The sequence below is a fragment of the Patella vulgata genome, chromosome 3, assembly GCF_932274485.2.
Source record: "Patella vulgata chromosome 3, xgPatVulg1.2, whole genome shotgun sequence".
Taxonomy (NCBI): domain Eukaryota; kingdom Metazoa; phylum Mollusca; class Gastropoda; family Patellidae; genus Patella; species Patella vulgata.
The window spans coordinates 44,996,940-45,004,880 of NC_065881.2; the positions used below are offsets into that span (position 1 = coordinate 44,996,940).

At 36.8% G+C, this 7,941-nt stretch overlaps 1 long non-coding RNA gene across 1 annotated transcript; it reads left to right on the forward strand.

The window, feature by feature from the left end:
- Positions 1-1,023: 1,023 nt before the first annotated feature.
- On the forward strand, positions 1,024-6,433 carry LOC126815814 (uncharacterized). Its single transcript, XR_007678070.2, has 4 exons — positions 1,024-1,136; positions 1,601-1,692; positions 3,969-4,056; positions 4,894-6,433. It is a non-coding gene; the product is annotated as an uncharacterized LOC126815814 (long non-coding RNA).
- The last annotated feature ends 1,508 nt before the right edge of the window (positions 6,434-7,941 follow it).

The window sequence follows — 7,941 nt, forward strand, 5'->3', positions numbered from 1 at the left end:
CCCTCAGTTTTTCAATATCAATTTTCCGATTTAAGACAACAAATATACATGAAAAAAATAATCAGACAATTCGTTTTGTGCAACATTATTTCTAATGACATAAAAACTTGTTAGATAATAAAAGCTTGATAAAATTTATTAGCTTGTTAAAAATAACTCTAACACTAACCCCTCGGTGTTAAATTAAATCTCAGTTCAAGTTATTTATTACGGTTTTTTTTTTTTAAGGCTTTCAGACCGAGAAATGTTGATAGCAGATCTACTGATTTACGAGAAATTCCAGAAAGGAAATTTCGACTGAATAATTACCAAATAGTTAAACTTTCTATTGAATATAATACATGGAGACAACGGAAATTTAACACAGATCCCAGTTACTTAACATTACCTTTCTTTTGCTGGTTATTATATAGTCAGCCAGCCCATGCAAACAATTGAATGTGTTAGAACAGGAGACAAAAACGAAAGTGGAACATTTAAAAAATAACACTAGTATTATAATGGTTTTTTTTTATTATTATTATTTTCCACCCGTGTTAGTGTAAACACCAGTATCAAATTGAGAGGCTCAGGTTAAGGCATAAAATAGAACACCAGTTATACACCACTACAACACAACCTTAACACAAGCGTAAGCCAGGACTTGAATTGACCCAGTGCCGCGCCCTGCCACCAGTGATCATCAGGGGCGTAAATGTCGGGGTGGGGGAGGGGAGAAAAAATAGTCGGTCGCAAAATCAGTGGAGTCGGTCGCAAAATTTACCGTTCAAGGACTCCATTGGCATTGAATTGAAGAAAAACTGGTAACAATTTCATTTAATTTTTATATTTTCTATTTTTTTTTTTTTTTTACCAATGTCCTACAATGATTAGTGTATGTGAACATACAATCCCAATTAAGTAAAGTATTTATATGACACTTACATGCAACAGAGAGAGAGAGAAAAATGACATAGCCTAAACAAGGCCTTACATGTACTTGTATTTGAAGAATCAAGTAGTCCAAGCTATGCCTATATGCATACCGGTAATCAACTACGACGACGATTAGCTTACTTCCGTTTCCACCCTTTCCCTGCACACTGTTCCATTCTACTTAGCCTACAGACGCTAGGTCGTTTCGGGAAAAAGGACAGGTAAGGTTAAATTTAATATGAATAATTCGTTTGCGGGTATGGGTATTTTACTATTTAGCAAACGGAGGAAATCGAATGACCCAGAGAAAAAACTCAAGAGATTGGACAGGCGACTCTACTCCTTGAAATCGAAACCATGCCACTTAACACAATGACATTAACTACTAGACCATTCCCCCCAGCCCCACCCCATATTGAATAAAAGTATGGCTTATTTCAAATATGATATTTACATATAAAGAAAGTAGAGAGACTTCAATCTTATAAGAAAAATACTAGATTACCTGAAATGAAATGGGGTTTAAAGACAACGTCCTACTGTTCAGCTCTGACTGGTCCAATGCAGTGTGCTAAGAGAAAATGTTTGTCCAGGCAACGACACTATGGCCTACTAACATTTTTTGACTTAATCAAAACTGTCTAGTCAATTTAAGCCAACTAATACATTGCATATTTTTTTTCAGTTACCCACCTCGGAAGATCAAGACAGTTGGAAAGGGCTATTGATATTGTGGAAGCGTTTTCTCACAGATGTTGCTTATCAGACAAAGGCTATGTAAGTACCATGCATATTTGCTTTTTGAATCATTAACTGGTTCTATACACTTGGGGGGGTTGGATGGCTGAATGGTTAGCGTGTGCGCGCTGTATCATAAAGTCTGTCATTGAGTCGACTGGCGTGGTTTCGAATCCCCGGTTGTACGTGGCAAGGAGTAGGGTCGCCTGTCCAACCTCGTGGGTTTTCTCCGGGTCCTCCGGTTTCCTCCCACTGCTAAAGACCCCTACGCGCAAGCGAATTGTGTAAATAAAATTAAACCATATGTTAGTCCCGAAATGACCTAGTTTGTGTCGAGTGGACGTTAAACCTCATTTCTCTCTCTCTCTATACACTTGGTGGGGGGGGGGGGGTGGATGGCCGAATGGTTAGCATGTGCGTGCTGTATCATACGGCCTGTCATTGAGTCAACTGACGTGGTTTCGAATCCCCGGTTGTACGTGACAAGGAGTAGGGTCACCTGTTCAACCTCGTGGGTTTTCTCCAGGTCCTCCGGTTTCCTCCCACTGCAAAAGACCACTACGCGCAAGCGAATTAATGAAATAAAATTAAACCATATGTTAGTCCCGAAATGACCTAGTTTGTGTCGAGTGGAAGTTGATCCCCATTTCTCTCTCTCTCTATACACTTGGTAATCTAGTTCTTCTTTTTGGGGCATAGTCTAGCGCTATGCCATTTCAAATACGATCAACATGAAACTCAGCAGGCTTGTTTGGTTGATATACAGTTTTGATATATTACTTCAAAACTATAAGATGGATGCAATGTTACACCCTTTCATAATCATTATTATGAAGCGTTCAAATGCATGAATTTGTAAAATATAATTAATATCATTGTAATACTGTTTGCAATACTGTATTCACAATTGCCTAAGTGGAGACAATTGGTAAATCAAATGATTATTTTTTCATTATTGTCTTTTTTTCAAGACTTTTGTTCTGGCTTCTGACCCATTGAGGCATAATAATCTACCTGGGTCTGTAACTTGAAAAGGCACAATAAGTATTATGCAAAGTTGAAACAAAATAGAGACTCAACGTGTGGAAAAATATGTTCTTTATTTAATAATTCTGAACCGTAGAAAGTATATTTATTGCCAACTCAACCATATACTATCATCCGGGGTTTATGGACCTACTTATAGTCCAACCTTCGACGATTGGTTGTATGTTCAATCTAGTTGGAGGTGTACGATTGAACATACAATAATTCAATAACTCACTTCTCTTAGTATAATCTTATATTCTGTAACAATATCTGACAATGATAATATATACATATAATACTGACCCACAGGCTAGGTAACTTAATAAGGAACAGCATCTAAGAAATAACTTGTCACTATATATGAGACCTGCCCTTCAGTATGTCCCGCTGCCTGCCTGTGGTTAACTCGCCTTTTTCTAATATATACAATTTTCAGGACTTTTATACCTTAGCTTTGTTTCTTAGTTACCCTAACTTTATAATCCTTAATACCTTACTGGATTAACTTTACAATAGATAATAATTTATGAAACAATGTCTCTCTAATATAATTACAGAGTTTATTTTAATTAGGATTCTGGCTAATCTATAATGGCTGGGGCCTCAAATTAACTATGCTCTAATTCTACCTGGTCATAATACTTGAATATTAAGCCATCAAATTATTTTATAATTTTGAAAATGTAATGAAATGGGGTTTAACATCCTACATCCTAGCTCATAAACTGGGCTAATGAAGACGGGCATACACCATACAGTGTGCTATGAGGGAAATTTTGCCTGGGCAGTGGCACTACAGCCTACTCTTATATCGAATTCAAACTGCCAAGGGATCTTTTACGTGCACGCCAATGTGTACACAGGACCTCAGTTTTTCGTCCCATCCGAACGACTAGACAGTTGTCCTTGTCAGGTCCTCCGTCCTGTATCACTGACAAGGGGAAGACACGTCGGAAAATCTGGATGAACTTTCTCAGCCAATTCAGAGATCGAACACCCGACCTCCAGGCTAGCGAGCCAGCGTCGTACCCACTTAGCCACGTGATCTCCTTATAGTTTTGAAAAAGAATGTAGTGATTGTAAAAGCTAATAAGTTATCTGTTGCATTTGGCCTGTTATTTAAATATTTTATTTTTGTTTTTAATGTTAAATATCCCTCTCAAACACAATTATATTTTAATTCTCTCCAGAAATTTGTGTAAAATATATACTGTAAATTAAAACTTTCATCTTTTAACTGTTGAGTCAATTTAAGTCATCTAATACATGTATGTTTTTTTTCTCAGTTAACTACATCAGAAAGATAAAAACAGTTGGAAATGGCTATTCATATTGTGGAAACTTTTCTCACAGAGCTTGATAATCAGGCAAAATGTAAGTAACATACATATTTGTATTTTTAATCAGGAAGTAGTTTTATACACTTGCTTGGTAATCTAGTTATTCTTCTTGGGGCAATGCCTAGGACTCTGCTATTTTAAGTACTTGGCATGCTTGATTTTTGCCAATCACATCCATTGATTTCCTTCAAGTTGTGATAGGGCCTATGTGTATTTTTACAGTAAATAGCAGTAAAATAATGATGGACAATATTTTACTTTTCAAATAGATTTCAATAGATTTTAAAGGGTAATATCCAATTTGTTGTCAATGGAAATAAAATAAGAATGGGTCCAAAAATAATTAGACATTGCCAAGTAAATAGGTGCGGCCATGCTGTAGTAGGGAATCTGGATTTGCAGACAATACATGTATGAACCGGGTGAATAGTTGACCTATTATGAGACTTCAGTCCCAAATCTCAAGACTTTTTTCTGACTTAGCCTGACAAGGACAGCTGTCTAGTCCTTCGGATGAGACGAATATTGGAATGCACGTAAAAGATCCCCTGGCAGTTGGAATTCGATATAAGAGTAGACGATAGTGCCGCTGCCCGGGCAAAATTTCCCTCATAGCACACTGTGTGGCATATGCCCGTCTTCATTAGCCGAGTATAGGAGTTGAACAGTAGGACGTTAAACCCCATTTCATTTCATTTTTCTCTCTTTTATCCATTTGATTTGAGCATAATAATCTGCCTGGGTCTTTAAGTGGACAAGACACAATAAGCGTTACGCAAAGTTGAAATCAAATAGAGACTCAGTCTCGATGTGGCAAAATAAATTGTTTATTTAAACATTGTATTCTTATTGCCTACTTTTTATTTTTTAGGCTGGAACACCCTTGAAAGAGTATTTGATGCATGATAACAAGAGAACCCAAGCATCAATTTATTTTCTACTTCTGGGAAAGAATGCATTTGACCCAATTTTTAAATATTTATTTTTTGTTATTAATGTTAAATTTTCTTCCAAAACACAATTAGATTTTAATTCTCTTCAAATATGTATGTATAATATAGCAAGTAAAGTGACATATAAATCATTTAGAATTTGGTCGGAAATCATAAAGTATTTAATAGGCATTACTAGAAACCAAATGTAGATCAAATACACCCAGAATTACAAAAAACCTTGACCTACATTAAGGTGACTTTCCCTTGCTTATGAAATGAAATACGGTTTAATATCCTGCTTTTCTGTGTTCTTAGAGTGATTCTACCCTACTCTTATATCAAATATTTCAACTGTCAAGGGTTCTTTAAAGGGAACTCAGGGGGGCCGAATGGTTAACACGCACACATTTGATCAGAAGGTCTGTCATTGAGTCAAATAATTCAATTTTCAAGTTGGGTTGGTTTCGATTCTGGGGGGTGAGGGGGGTGGCCGAATGGTTAGCACGTACGTGCTGTATCATACGGCCTGTCATTGAGTCAACTGGTATGGTTTTGAATCCCCGGTTGAAGACAAGGAGTAGGGTCGCCTGTCCAATCTTGTGGGTTTTCTCCGGGACCTCCGGTTTCCTCCCACTGCTAAAGACCCCTACGCGCAAGTGAATTATTGAAATAAAATTAAACCATATGTTAGTCCCGAAATGACCTAGTTTGTGTCGAGTGGACGTTAAACCCCATTTCTCTCTCTCTCTCTCTTTTGATTCCAGGCTTGTACCCAATTATCCCTTGCCATATCCAGCACTACTGAAAAGTGGGAACTATGCCGGAAAATCCAGTTGAAATTTCTCGGCCAACGCCTTATACTCACTGAACCACTGTGGCTTATGACTTGTGATTGTATATAATTTTTTTGTACATATGATATTTTTTTATTTCAATTCTGTAATCTTGATGCTTTGCTTCTTTTATTTATAAAATATTCATTTTGTTTGGGTTTTTTTTGTAATGAGGAAAAGGCTATACATCATTTTATTACTCCTGCAAAATAGTGCATTTTTCTTTTGTTAGTTTTCTGTGTATGCTAGTTATTTCTAGATGCCTCACAAATCACTTGTAGTGTGATTTTGTAGCACTTTTCAGTTTTTGAAATTGTTTCAATTTAGTGCATAATTAATCTTATTAGTGCTTGGTTTGGATGTTATTAAATTTAGATATATTTGAATTATATATTTTGGGGTATGGGGTAGGGATACTGTGTACATATCTTTATATTCTCAGTTCTTGTTTTGGGGTAAAGAACAATTTAAATAGCTATTTTATATTTTGTGATGGGTAAAGTGGGGGGGGGGGGTCATTATATACAACACAATATAATTAGTATTAGAATTCTCTGTTTTTCTGTTAACATTTCAAATATCTATTTTGATGTATTAATTTACCTTTTCCTATGATTTTATGAATAAATAATAATCTTACAAATTTTTTTTTTGTTTCCTTCTTTTATCAAACTTTACAGGTCTAACAGAGCAAAGAGAGGGGTCCTGCATAGAAAGGTTGCTATACTGGATATAAATTGGGGAAAAATACAACACAAGTTTTTGTTGATGGTTATACACAAGTTTGTATGAAACCACACAAGTTTCAGAAATTTTAACACAAGTTTCAGAAATTTTAACACAAGTTTCAGAAATTTCAACACAAGTTTCAGAAATTTCAACACAAGTTTCAACACAAGTATTGTGTAGATTTTACACAAGTTTCAACACAAGTTTTGTGTTGTTTGATACATTTTAACACAAGTTTTGTGTTGTTTCAACATTTAACACAAGTTTTGTGTTGTTTCAACACAAGTTTGTGTTGTTAAATAGAGACACCTTACTTGTGTTGAAACCAACACAAGTTTGTGTTGTTTCAACACAAGTTTTTTTTTCAGTGTAGTGAGTGAGTCGTGGTTCAAAAGACTGTAGAATTGTTAGTTCTACTCTTACAAAACAGGCGACATTGACAGATAGGCCTCAAGATTCTGTCCCATTTCTTATCCTCTCGTTAACGAGAATTTGGATCCATTTGTCATGACATTGAATAAAATTGTCAGGCCCAGACCCAAAAATTAAAAGCTCGGTTACACATCTGAAATTTTTCGCGCCTGCGGCGCTCGATTCCATTATGACATCATTCTTCCACTCCTCTGTTGTCTTATACTGTCTCAGCACTATCATATTCACGGTTATACTGAACTGCCTAGTTATGCTAGTAGTACCACTGGCACTGGTGTGTGGGTCGTGGGGCGTCAGACTCGACAAAAGTTCTGTCAACTCTTGCAAAACAGGCGGAATTGACAGGGGCAGATCTCGAGATTTTGTCTAATTGACTCACATTTCTGGTCCTCTCGTCCACAAGAATTTCTCCAAGCATTGACCTCAAATGCCAAGATATTGACTCAATATTTCAAAATTTTCTCAGGTTGTTCAGTGTTATAGGCACAATCATATATGACATAAACTTTATGTTAACTTAAAAACTGCTTTCCAGCGAGACAACGATCGGCAATCAACTATATAATTATACAATACCACCTATGTTCTACCGGGACGCTTAATGTTATAGCCAGTATTTTGTTGACATTCATTGTGGGGTGGAATTGTGGCTGGGGTGGCGCCCTAGATTTGGGACCCCCCCCCCCCTATCTAGATCCGCTACTTCACAGGGCCCCTACAAAACTCGCACCTGTGGTGCTCGGCTCCTGACTGCGTCACTCGTACTAGGGGTATGGGCATCAGTCGGTCGCATTTTGGCTAAACATCCCCCCAAACAAAATCGTTATGTACGCCCCTGGTGATCATGCACGCGGTTATCGATGATCGCTCTAAGAAGGCTTCTTAAAAAAAAAAGCGAAACTGAAACCGAAATTTTTGCAAATCTCAGTTTCTGTGTTTTAAAAAATGAACTCTAGTTACCCCAGATAACTTTAGACCATGTAGCCTATC